At 30.6% G+C, this 13424-nt stretch overlaps 1 protein-coding gene and 1 long non-coding RNA gene across 2 annotated transcripts in view; one reads left to right on the top strand and one right to left on the bottom strand.

Moving 5' to 3' along the window:
• LOC126768355 (probable cytochrome P450 313a1) overlaps window positions 1-13424 on the top strand; it is a 68533-nt gene that overhangs the window by 29668 nt on the left and 25441 nt on the right. The window lies entirely within an intron of this gene.
• LOC126768595 (uncharacterized) lies at window positions 121-1700 on the bottom strand. Its single transcript, XR_007669248.1, has 3 exons — window positions 1552-1700; window positions 765-857; window positions 121-200 (listed from the first exon to the last, which is right to left on the bottom strand). It is a non-coding gene; the product is annotated as an uncharacterized LOC126768595 (long non-coding RNA).

Below are 13424 nucleotides of genomic sequence, written 5' to 3'. Positions count from 1 at the left end.
TAATTCATGTTATTTAGTTTCCATTTTATTGCGATCTTCCACCTGAACTGTAAAACCAACCACGTTTTTCATCATAAGATAAAAGGAAAATCGAAGTGGATTGTTTTTGTCATATTTGAAATTTGTAGCAGGATTGAAACGGTATTGTCGCAGAAGTGCCACTAAACTAGCTGTTATCGACAGCATCGCATATTTAAGACCTGGAATAAAATTTTAAATCACGCAATATTAAGGAACCGTTTAATGGAACGAATAGTTTGATATCTGATCGAATTGTCTCCATAACAATTTGCTTAGTAAGTCTTTCAAGCCAATTGACTTATTTTATTTCTATTTCTCTAATAAATGTCATTCTTCAGTTAATATTAAGGTGAAAAATATCTAAGATAAAGTCTTACCAGTACAGTTTCGTGGGCCATTACTGAATGGCATAAATGCATTTGGTATTTTTCCAGACATAAAGCGATCTGGATTGAAGTATTATATATATATATAGTAATATTTTTAAGTTTCGTTTACATTTTTTAATAAGCAATTTATAATATATTTATGTAAAATTAGATAAGACTCGCTTTTTTAAGCTTGCCGTTCAAATGACAGTTTAGAGGAACCACGGAATATTTCATTCATAAAAAAACATCAAAATCGGCAAAAAACAATCAGTCAAAAACTTTGTTATTAATTTTTTTAAACACAAATCATAAACATAGACAATCTATAGCACTCAGACGTAAGATATTATTATGAATTTTTTTGTTACTTACCAACGAAAAAAAAGGGTCCTAACCACATAGTTACTGCATTATGCTTCCTTTTGAAGCTTTGTAATGTTAATTGTTTAAGTCTCGTCATTCGATCTGAAATATAAGGAAAAAAAGACACTTATTGGTAATAGGTTACTCAACTAAAATTTTACCAGTAGTGTAGTGTTTGTTTTATTTTCATATTCAATAATTTAATAATTTTATATTCCAAAGAAACTGTCATTGAATTTTTAAAACAAACATCACTTAAATTCATTTGTGTTGTAGACCCTTTTGCCTTTTAAAATAATCAACAAAAGTACTATGATGACAGACCTTATTGAAAAAAATACTGTCAAGTCGTGTCCATCAAATTATAATACGCTAATTCTTTCCTTTACACGTATATTCCATTACAGATTGGCTCTTAAAAACCTTTAAAATTGATAAAACGTGGTAATTAGCTATTGTCATATTTTATTCTACTCAACATAGTCGGCAAAATAGAAGCTGATAAAAAATTGAAGCTGGTTCAACTATTTAAAAAGTATGAATCAAGGCGCTTTGTACGCGTGAATTAATTGTCAACGATGCATGTAAGCTTTCAGGTAAATTTCAGTGAAATTGAATTTATATTGAATGGTAATTAAATATAAAGTATTATATTTAATTATTGTTCCTATATTCAATAAAAATGGGGTTGAAGCTCTAAAAGTAACTTTAATGCGTGTATATATAATATAAATATATATATAAATCCGAATAATCCGTAAATACTAATCACTAGAAATTGCTTAAAATATCCTACCTTCATTGTTTCCTATAAAATTAACTGCATTTCCGATAATAGGAAAATACTTCCAATCATTTCCAAGTTGCTGATGTAATTTCACTAATTTATTTGGTTTCCATCGATCCAGTATCAGTAAGATGACGACACCCACAGTTAAAATTTGCATCAACATTATACAACCGAAACGAACGCAGTGTGAATAATAATTTGTCAGAACATATATATATATAATGTTCTGACAAATTATATATATATATATATATATATATATATATATATATAATCTCTTATTGTTCGATGTAAATAAGTTAATGAGATTCGGTCTATATCGTGATAATATTAATTCTCCTAATTTAAATTTAAAATAATGTTGTAATAGATTGCGAATTCAATTAAATATTGATGAGTTTTTTTTGCTATAAATTACGAAAATGATTTTTGGAATACAGGTCATCAAATTAAACAAAATTAAACACCAAATTGATTGGGGATTCATATACATAATGACTAGCTATAAAAATGAATACAATATCAGTCTGATCACTTGTCTCTTGGACTTGTAGTGAGAATGATAAATTTAATTTAAATTTTAAATTAATTAAAAAACCTCTTTAGTCATAACTTTAAAAGGTTATCCTTTTTTAAATATTATTAAGTTTCGAGATATTTAAGCAAATAATAAAAAAGTACGCGAATAATTCAACTGTTTAATTGCAAGGCAATTTTAAAATTAAGAAATAAATACGAAAATAACAAAAGATCATTTGCAACAAAATATATTTTGATGGCAATTAAAATTATAATAGGTAAAAAATTATGACGTTCAACGTTCAACGTCAATTTTTTAGTAATAAAAATAGCCGAATTCAATTTTCAACTGTTCCACCTAATTGAAATAAAAAAAAACCTTGAAATTAAGTTATTTTTATAACACTATGTAACGAAAATGTTTGACTTTTTGTTTTAAATAGTATTTTAACTTAAATACTTTATAGTATTTATAACTTTATAGTAAGAATTTGAGGTAAGTGGAAAAAAGGTTGCAAATGGAATATAGTGATGCGGTCAGGTGAAGTAAGGAAACGAGTGTAGAGGAGTATTGATAGTAATTGTCAAATTCTTGGAATTGTGATCAAGTTAATTAATATTAAGAATGATAATAATTTGCAAGTTAATGGCATTAGTATTACACTATAGTATGCGCCTCGTTATGTATAAGGCCGCAGACCCGGAGATCCTGGGTTCAAATCCCAGATCGGGCCAATAAAACGTAATTGTTTTTTTCTGCCGAAAAATTTTTAATAGCAGCCCGGAGTCTGGAAGTTGGAAGTGTGTGTGTGTGTACTCCCTTGCCTAGGAAAGCTCGTAAAGCCTTTGGTCCTGCGCCTGAACTCTTTCCGGTTGTGTCGGATTACCGTTCCATCGGATTATAAGAGTTAGGGAATAGAGAATGCACCTGTGTTTACGTACACACTGCGCAGTTGGCTAATCTCTCTTGAGATTAATAATTTTTTTTTTTTTATAGAATAGGACGGTGGACGAGCATATGGGCCACCTGATGGTAAGTGGTCACCAAACGCCCTTAGACATTGGCATTGTAAGAAATGTCAACCATCGCTTATAGCCAATGCGCCACCAACCTTGGGAACTAAGATTTTATGTCCCTTGTGCCTGTAATTACACTGGCTCACTCACCCTTCAAACCGGAACACAACAACATCAAGTATTGCTGTTTTGCGGTAGAATATCTGATGAGTGGGTGGTACCTACCCAGACGAGCTTGCAAAAAGCAAATTAATTACTTTTATTGTGTGACAAGAGATTAGATTTTGAGAGAAGATTTTGTTAGCGTTAGTTAGTAAATGAGTTGTAGTATTTAAGAAATAAATAATGAGCCAAGTAAAACGTTTTATTAATCAGACACGAATGTATGTCAAAAATACAATTTCAAATAATTCCTTTTAAAATCAAAATATACTTTTAAATAATGGCCCCGTTACAAATACCATAATTATATTGTAATATTTTTAAACTTTTGTTGTATATTAATATAGACGGCCACTCGCTAGCGATCATCATAATGCTTTACGGCTTTACTTATAAACGGTTCTAAGCATGGCTCCACTTTGCCATTATTGATTTGACATTCAAAAGAAGAAGACACGGCATTATTTAAGTAATCACTCACTTACCAACGTTTATAAGTAAGCCCAATAGAAGAAATCAATTATAATTTCGATGGCAGCAAAGTAGATACGGACATCTGCATTTTTGTGAAAATGTTTTTTTTACGAAAATAAGCTTATTAAAGTCTGTCTAGTATTCAAGTCTGTATTAAAGTTTTTAATTTTTCTAAGCAATTACAATTTTTTGATACGTAAATGAATACATCTACACTCGAATTTTAAAAAACGGACATTTGAATTTCCCCGCCTTTACTTCGGAGTATCCACAGATGATTGAACCGCAAACAAAGACATCAGTCACTTATCACATCTTGCGCATACGCGGTTACGCGGGTACGCGGTTAATTTATCGCACTTTTTGTTAAAATTATAAATTAAAATATTAGTTTATATCAAGATACCTACGATGGTTTTTACAAAAATATCAAACACAGTAGCGTAATAAAATTAACAGCAGTTGACGACGCAGAATTTAAATAATAACTTAGTTTATTCGCACCTCATCGTTAACGTTTTGATCTCTTTTTGTTCCATTAGAAGTAGTTTGAAAGTGATAATAATTGTTGAGTTGTAAGTTTTTCTCATGACCAATTGTATGTTGCCCTATCTAGATCTGGGTGCGGCGAAAACCATTAAATACTAATATCTCACGAAAATTAAACTAAAAATGTTGTTATTACTGAAATACTATAAGTCCGCTTTTAGTGATTTCTTTAAGTTATACACGGGTGGAACCGCGGGCACAGCTCGCTACCAATAACTTAACTGAAAAAAACACTTAACTGATTGATTAAAAATAGCCTGATATTTTGTAAATTTCAAGGGTGATTATACTTTTAAAAAACAGTGATATTCATTTTTTTATCCGTATGTTAGCATTATACTTTATTTATATTAATTAATAAAAAAATGGTTTTTTTTATAGTTAATCTAAAGTATAATTTACTTAAAATAGTTTTGTCCATAAACAAAAATATATAATTATTATGAATAAAACAGTATTATTGCATATGCATTATTATTAAAACAACACATTTGTGGTTTCGGAAATTAAATGAGTTTAACTTGAGACGTAGATGAAGCTATGTGAAATGTTATACGCAAAGTAAATGAAGACATCTACAAAATTTTAGTCCAAAAATGTTAAATACTGTTTCTATGTCGCTTAGATATCATTAAAAAATAGTTCTGGAGGTTGTTACCTTAATTTATTAAATATTTTAATTAAAATGAGCTCTATTTTGATTACAACGAATAAACGGATATCAGGCAGATGACTTCTTTTACGTTGAGGCTTTTACAAAGTAAACATTTTTTCATAAAAACCACGAAATAGCTATAAAACCTGTTATATAATAAATAAAAAATGATATTTTAAATCATCACGGAAAATTTCAAGTTAATTGATACATAAATGTCGAAATGGTCACTATTTTTTACTTGAAGTGCTCTCCTGAAAAATTACTATTATTATTGTCCGTATCTACTTTGCTGCCATCGATTTTATGTCTGGATATTGCGAAGTGAACTTTAGTACCTACGAGTACTTAAGCTAGTAATACAGGGAGTACATATAAAACTTTTAAATGAAAAACTTTTAATAGAATTGTTTAAGTAATTTTCATTAAAAATCATATTATATGAAAATTATTACAAAACTAAATTTCAATTGTTTCTTAATTCTTTTAAATAATTAAGCATTTTAATGAGCTTTATTTTTTTAATAACGATATAAAATTAACTTATGTAAAACTGATTAGTTATTTTACATTTAATTATCCGCGACTTTCTACTTGAACTGTAAAACCATCGACATGCTTCATCATAACGTCAAAGGAAAGACGAAGTGGATTATTTTTGTCGTATGTGAAATTTGTAGCTGGAGTGAAGCGGTATTGTCGCAGTAGTGTCACCAAGGTTGTAGTTATTGACAGCATCGCATATTGATAACCTGAAATACAATATTAAATTATGCAATATAGATCAAGTAATCCGCGAAGGTCCATAAAATTGGACCATCAAACTGTCCATCTATCACTATAACATTATTAATTATATTGCCTAATTTGCATAATGGAAGCCGAGATAGCCTCAGAACACGTGAATATTAACCGATGACCGTGGGTTTAATCCGGGCAAGCACCACTGAATTCTCATGTGCTAAATTTGTTATTATAATTAGTCTCGTGCTTGACGGTGAAGGAAAACATCGTGAGATTACCTACATGTGTCTAATTGCACTGAAATTCTGCCATATGTGTATTCCACCAACCCGGAGCAGCGTAGAGGAATAAGCTCCATAAAACCTGAGAAGGTTTGAAAAGGGAAGGAGGCCTTAGCTCAGCAGTGGTACATTCACAGGCTATTACTGTAATAATAACATAATGGGTTGAGCATTGCAATGTAATCTAAAAAATGACTTTCTTGTCTGTAGTAAATTATAAATAATAATCTATAATAATGTCCTCCAGACCGATTTCGGCCACGGCGGCTAATCACTGCACATTTTATTACGTTAAAATTGGCATATGTATGTGATTCAGCTTACCATTAATTTATTTATTTGAAATTTCAACTTACACACAACATTAAAGGAGAGAATTATTCATTATTTCCTTCAATTAGATATAAAGAAATTTGATTGGGTTCGTAATCTATTTCTCATAACGGATACTTCTGTATTTGACTAAATTTTGAATGAATAGGAAGAAATCATTTTGCTTTCCAATAATCGAGATTTAATTTTAAAACATTCAGAAGAATCAATTAATTCATTTTGGATTAACATTAGATGCAATTATTCAATGATAGCCGAAAAAGATTTAACATGCTAAAACAATTTTTCACATCTTATTTGTGTGAATTTGGATTTTCAGCATTAACTAATATTAAAACTAAAAAAATATTAAGATTGTTTAATGTAAAAGACGATATAACTGTAACATTGTCATTTTTACGACCAAATATAAATGAAATTATCAATAAAACATCAAGCTCAATTACTCGCATTTTTAATGTATTCTTATTATTAACTTGTAATTAATCCCTTAATAAACATACTGTTGTTTTTGTAGTACATGTTATATTATTTCGCGAATTTTAAATTATTATCATAAACTATTTTACGCAGTTTTATATGTAAGTAAATAATTTTTAAACTTATAAATTTCTTTGTATGCCGCAAATTTTAAAATCGTTAAAAGTGTGCCGCAACAAAAAAAAGGTTAAGAATAACTGCGCTAGAGCAACAAGGCAGGCAGTAGTAAATTATTTGTTATATTAACAAATACGACGGCTTACAAGGCTACTGATGCCGATTTGAACCCGTCCTGCGTTCAAATCCCAGTGCGGGCGGCAGTCAAATCTTATCAGTAATTTTTTGTGTCAAGAAAAGTTGCAGCTATGTTCAGTACTGAAGTTAGCAGTAGTAAAGTTGACAGTATTTCACTTAGTTAAATATAATTAGCATGTTTCAAAGACATTCTGTATTTGTACTCTTACTACTTAGCACAAGATATTTTAGGTACTTACCAGTGCAATGCCGCTGGCGATGACGAATGTGTACCATAAGATTAAGTTATTTTAGCAATTTTCTTACCAACACAGTTCCGCGGGCCATGACTGAATGGCATAAAAGCATTTGGTATTTGTCCAGACATAAAACGATCAGGATTAAAATCATTCACATCTTCTCCCCAGTGCTGAGGATTGTGGTGTATGCCCCAGATACTGATAGCTACGTTACTACCTTCTGTTAAAATTATACCCGTAGCTAAAGGAACAAAAAGTGTTTATTATTCAAGTATTTATTAAATGTTTATGTATATGTCTTGAGCTTTATTTTTTTTAACTTAAGCCGATTATTTTTTTTAAATATTTTTTATGGAATTCAAGACGCTGTACCCTGTCAGTAAAAGTGAACAAATCAAGCAATTTACGTAAGTACTATTAAATTTTGTACTATTATTAAGCTTATTAAATTGACAGGCGCCAATACCAATTGTAATAATGAGTAAACTTACGTAGTTTTAAATCTTGCTTACAATATCTTGTAATAAGGGGAATAGGTGGATAAAGTCGCAGTGTTTCGTTTATGACTGCTTTCATATATTTTAATTTGAACAGATCTTCCATCTGAAGAGATGTTTCTGAATCGCTTAAAGCTTCTTGAATTCTAAAATTCATTACCCGTTTAATTAATGTGGAAAATAATTATAATATAAAAAACTATTAATAATTATACCCATAAAATATTTGTTTGATTTAATAAGTAGTAACATTTTTAATTATCTAATATTTAATTATATAATCAATAATCGGTGACAGACAATATGATAAATGTCTCTTAATTACATTATTTATACGTACTCTTTGTAAACTCTTTCTTGTACATCTGAATATTGGGACAGTAATAAAATTGTGAAGCAAATTCCTACTGTTGATGTATCAGTACCCGCCAACGCAAGAACAAGTGTCTCTTCCCGTAATTCTTCGAGTGTATACGCTTTATCAGTATTCTTAGAACTCTCTATCATTAACTCTAAGAATGATTTAACATCAACTTTGATTTTATTTGTAGCTGAAAAATAGATTTTTTTTAATTTAATTTTTAATAAAATTAAAATAATTATAAGTGTTTTATGAATGATCGTACGGTTATAAACTTCCGCTTCAATTCCATCTCTTTCTTCAATCAGTGCTTTCGTTTTACAAATAAGCTGAAAAAAGAGTTAGTTATTTCGAATTAGTCACACGTTGTCATTACTAAACTATAACAAATGGAAGCTAAAGTAAAGGTAAAAAGGCCTAAGATTTTACATATTACGTACGAGTTTTCTAATTACTCTGGTATATTATTTACTACAAACAGTTCTTGATTAATATATATCTTTATTTATAATACAATCCTAAGGATAAACTTCCGAAAGACGTATACCGCCGATGAATCTAAAGTTTGGTATAATAACGTATGACCTCCTAATCACGAATAACATAAGACAATGTATGCTGGGTTTTGTTAAATATATTATAATTCCGACAAACAAGAAGTGTATATTTATCGTTAATGTAACTTTTTTCCTACTAAATAAGTTATATCCAACTATCAGTTCAGTTGGTTCGCGATCGCCGAGGGCATAACGTTAGCGTAACATATTCATCACAAAATAATCGTTTTAAAATAAATTAAGTGCAGGACAGTTAACAGTTAGTGATATATTTCTAATTATATTTAGTTATAATGAAGAAGTTGGAATAAACACTATTTGCTACATGCAATTAGGAATTCATTCAGATAATAGAACTATAAATTATCTACAGTGGATAAATAAGTGAAGTGTTATCATATTATTTATAAAACTACCTTCACATTTTATAAATCGTAGATTTCTTCTACAAGAAGCTTAATTTCAGAACGTTAAATGTGTTGACAGTGGTGGAGTAATAAGGAGTCTGTTTGAATCGAATCGGGCGAAATGGATCTGCCCTTCTTGCGTAGTAAGCAGCCAAAGATAGACAATACGAACACACCAGGTTAAATTAAAAACTGCCAACAGCAGCTTGCTGAAACAATCTCTGTTATGCCTCAGCAATCAGTTGCGGCTAACTTGAATGAAGATGTCATCATTGATGTGATTCGGAATTTGCGCCGAGAAATGAAAAGCACTTTGAGAATCAGCAAGCAAGTCTAAATAAGTTCTTTCACTACGAAAAGAAGTCGACGACCTGACGATATCTATGCAATTCTTATCTGATACTGATGACGCTCAGATACAGCTAAACGACGAAACTAAATAATCTCTTTCCAATCTCAACATTGAAAACAGCACCTTACAATCTCTAATGATTTAACTAAATAGGAAGATAAATTAAACTTGAAAAACAAGCCAGAGACTGCAACGTTGAGGTACAATGTATCCCGGAAAACATAAACGAGAATATTCTTGCAATCATCCAAAAAATGGCCACAGTAATCTTATATGACTTGCCAGAAGAGAACATACTTAACTTCCACAAAGTTTCTACGGTGGATAAACAATCCCAACGTCCACGAAGCATTGTCATTAAATTAGCCAGTCCAAGATTAAGAGATGACTTCCTTGCATCAGTAAAACGCTATAACAAGAAACATGCACGGGAAAAGTTAAACAAATCTGACTTGGGATTTGCCAGACTGGTGGTTAAAGAGAAGAAATACGAATTCGTGTGGATCAGAAATTGTCGAATATTTGTCCGGAAAAATAAGAAATCATCAGCATTGTGGATAAAGACTACTGAAACTTTAAATAGCTTAAAGTAGTATTTTAGTATTTGTTTTTTTATTATCTATTGTAAGAATACCCCAGTAAAACAATCCTTTACATTTACTTTTAAAATTTTATTCTCTTCCACACGTAACTTGTTATGTAATTTAATACTAGATAATATTTTACAATTCTATCAATTTTACAACTTTTATTGGAATTCCCGCAATCATCCTGACAACCATCGAACGAGTCAATCCTGAGTTTTATTTCTTTTTTATATATCGCGTAGTTTTTTTCGCTCAATAATTTCCAATCAGTGTTAATTTAATTAAAAATATTACCCTTATTTTCTAAAAATCTCAAAATAATTATTAAAAATCAGTAAAACCTTACACAATGCATGTAGTTAAATTGTTACTATATAAAATACGCATTAGAGGTTTTTTATCAGAATGTGCGAGGTCTCAGGACCAATAAAGAGGCAATTTATACAGCGGTGCTATATCATAACTATGATATAATAATACTTACTGAGACATGGTTAAACAATACGGTTTTCGATATTGAAATATTTGATATTCGTTACATTTAATACAGACGAGATCGCAGTATATGCCCAATTTCTAGCCATAAGAGGGACGGCGGCGGAGTAGCTATAGCTATTAGTAAAAAAGTGGAGTCCATAAGAAAATATAATTGGGAATAAAAATGTAAGGATTTATGGATATCGATTAAAGTAAATAATTATATATATATGCGGTATTTATGTCCCGCCACCTGTATTAGAAGATTACTTAAAATGCCTTTTTAAAAATGTTAATTACGTTTGTAACAATAAAATTACTCCTAACTCTCGTATGCTCATTAAAGGAAATTAACTAGTATAACTTGGGTAATGAACAGTGACGGCAACGACTTCATACCCGATCGACATAGTAATACCGTAGATAGTATTTTTCTAGAAAACATTGCTTTTAATAATTTCAAACAATATAATTATATTACGAACGTAAGCGATCGTATCTTAGATCTAGTTTAATCTAATGGTCAAAATTTTATAAAAGTTCATAACTCACCAAATGCCTTAGTTTCAATAGATAGCCATCAATCACCGCTGGAACTTACATTAGAAATTACGAAAAATCACTTTATAAAACCTTCTCGTACAGTCTACCTAAATTTATTTTTGTGCGACTACGAGAATGTATATAATAAATTAGATCAAATAAATTGGCCATTATTATTAACAAATAGGAATTCCGTTGATGAAAAACTAAATATTTTCTACAATATGTCCATGCCTATTATTTATAAACACACACCCATGTGAAAACCACGCGTCCATCATTATCTGATATGGTACGCAGCTCCTCTAATACGGGCACTACTAAAGGCAAAAGACCATCATAAAAGCAAGATATATAAAAATTCAATGGATAAATTTACTTACGAGTTGTTGCGGGATCGTTGCACAATGATGATTAAAAATTTCTATGATAGTTTTTAAAACGCGTAGCAGATAGTATTCGAAATGATCCTACATATTTCGGGAACTTTTTAAACGACAAAAAAAAATGGCACTAAATGTATACCAAACGAAATGTTTCTATATGACTACGTAGCCAAAGGAGGGAAAGATATATGCAACGCTTTTGTTAAATATTTCGCATCGGTGTACATAAAAAGCATAAATTATGAGGTAGAAAATAATTCTTCCACGTTAATTTTGAACAATCGAACTCAATCTCGGAATTTGGATGCACCATTTAATAATTGTAAGCTTACTGAAGATGAAGTTTTTAAACATCTTTCTACCTCAGATCCACTTAAGGTCCAGATTATCTAACTAAAATGCGCTAAGAAATTGGTCGCACCACTAAATATTTCCAGCTAAATGGAAAATTGCTCATGTAACTTCGATACATAAGTCTAGAAATTCGAAAGATATTACAAACTATAGGCCTATATCTATTTTATCCGTCTGTGGAAAGATTTTGAAAAGCCTTGCACAAAAAAATTCTATTATTATATAGCACTTTCCCTAGTTTTAAATCACTATGGATTTCGCCCTCATAAATCTACAGCTTCTAATTTAGTTTATTACGTTTCAGATATAACTGAGTCAGACGATGTTACTGGTGAAGTACATGCAATTTACATAGACTTTCGTAAAGCTTCCGATCTGGTCAATCATTAAAAAAAAAAACAAAAATTTTATTAAATGATGTCGAAGCTTTACAACTTGACCTCGATACCGTTTATTCGTGGTGCACAAAAAATGTCTATGTCCTTGAATATTGAAAAGTGTTTTACATAAAATTTACTAGGAAGAAGTTGCCGTTGTACTGTAGCTATAAAATAAACAATATACTCTTAAAAGAAGTTTCTAGTATTAGAAATCTGAGAGTTATCATATATTCTGCTATAAGCTTTCGACAACATATTGAGCATATTACATCTAAGGCGTCCAAGATGTGAGGTCTAGTTTATAGGCTAATGAAAATATAATCATCATATTATCATGCTTTGTCAATTCTTGTAAATAATAGTATTGTGCGTAGTATCCTTGAAACCGTGATGGCCAAGTGGTTAGAACGCGTCAATCTTAACCGAAGATCGTGGGTTCAAACCCGAGCAAGCACCACTAAATATTCATGTGCTTAATTTGTGTTTATAATTCATCTCATGCTTGACGGTAAAGAAAAACATCCTGAGCCCACCTGCATGTGTCTAATTTCATTGAAATTCTACCACATGTGTATTCTACCAACCAGCATTGGAGCATCGTGGTGGAATAAACTCTAAAATCTTCTCCTCAAAAGGGAAAGGAGGCCTTAGTCTAGCAGTGGGACATTAACAGGCTGTTACTGTTACTGTAGTATCCTTGAGTCTTGTAGCACTGCTTGGAGTCCAGGATACCAAGTTTACTTCTACAAAATAGAACGAATCCAGAAACGATTTCTTTACCACCTATCTTCACAGACTTTAAATGTTGCCAGCTGTCCACATACGAATCTCGTCTTACTTATTATAATATGAGGTTACTCAAGGAGCGTAGAAAGGTTGGAGTTATAATTTTTCTGTCTAAATTAATAAATGGCCTAATTGATGCACCTGAACTGCTCGAGCGTTTCGCAGTCCCTCGTGACGGTAGCCGCTTACAGAATCGCAAGACGTTTTGTTTGCCTCATACAAGACGCAATCTTGGTCAGCATTGTCCGCTGTATTTAATACTATCTTTTGCTAACTGTTTTTTACTATAGATATCTTCAACGATAACATCAGGACCATTAAAAAGAAAATGTTTACACAAATCGGTTAATTTTTAGTTTTATTTTTATATTATTTATTTACTTTTTAGTTCAGTTTAATTTTGTTTTACTTTAAAGTTATTAATTTTTATTTTGTTGGTGATAGTTTTTATTAAATGTCTGTTTTTTATGTTTGTTCTAATATT

The sequence above is a fragment of the Nymphalis io genome, chromosome 5, assembly GCF_905147045.1.
Source record: "Nymphalis io chromosome 5, ilAglIoxx1.1, whole genome shotgun sequence".
Classification (NCBI taxonomy): domain Eukaryota; kingdom Metazoa; phylum Arthropoda; class Insecta; order Lepidoptera; family Nymphalidae; genus Nymphalis; species Nymphalis io.
The sequence above is the reverse complement of the archived record's forward strand: the minus strand, read 5'-3'. Positions and strand labels throughout refer to the sequence as shown.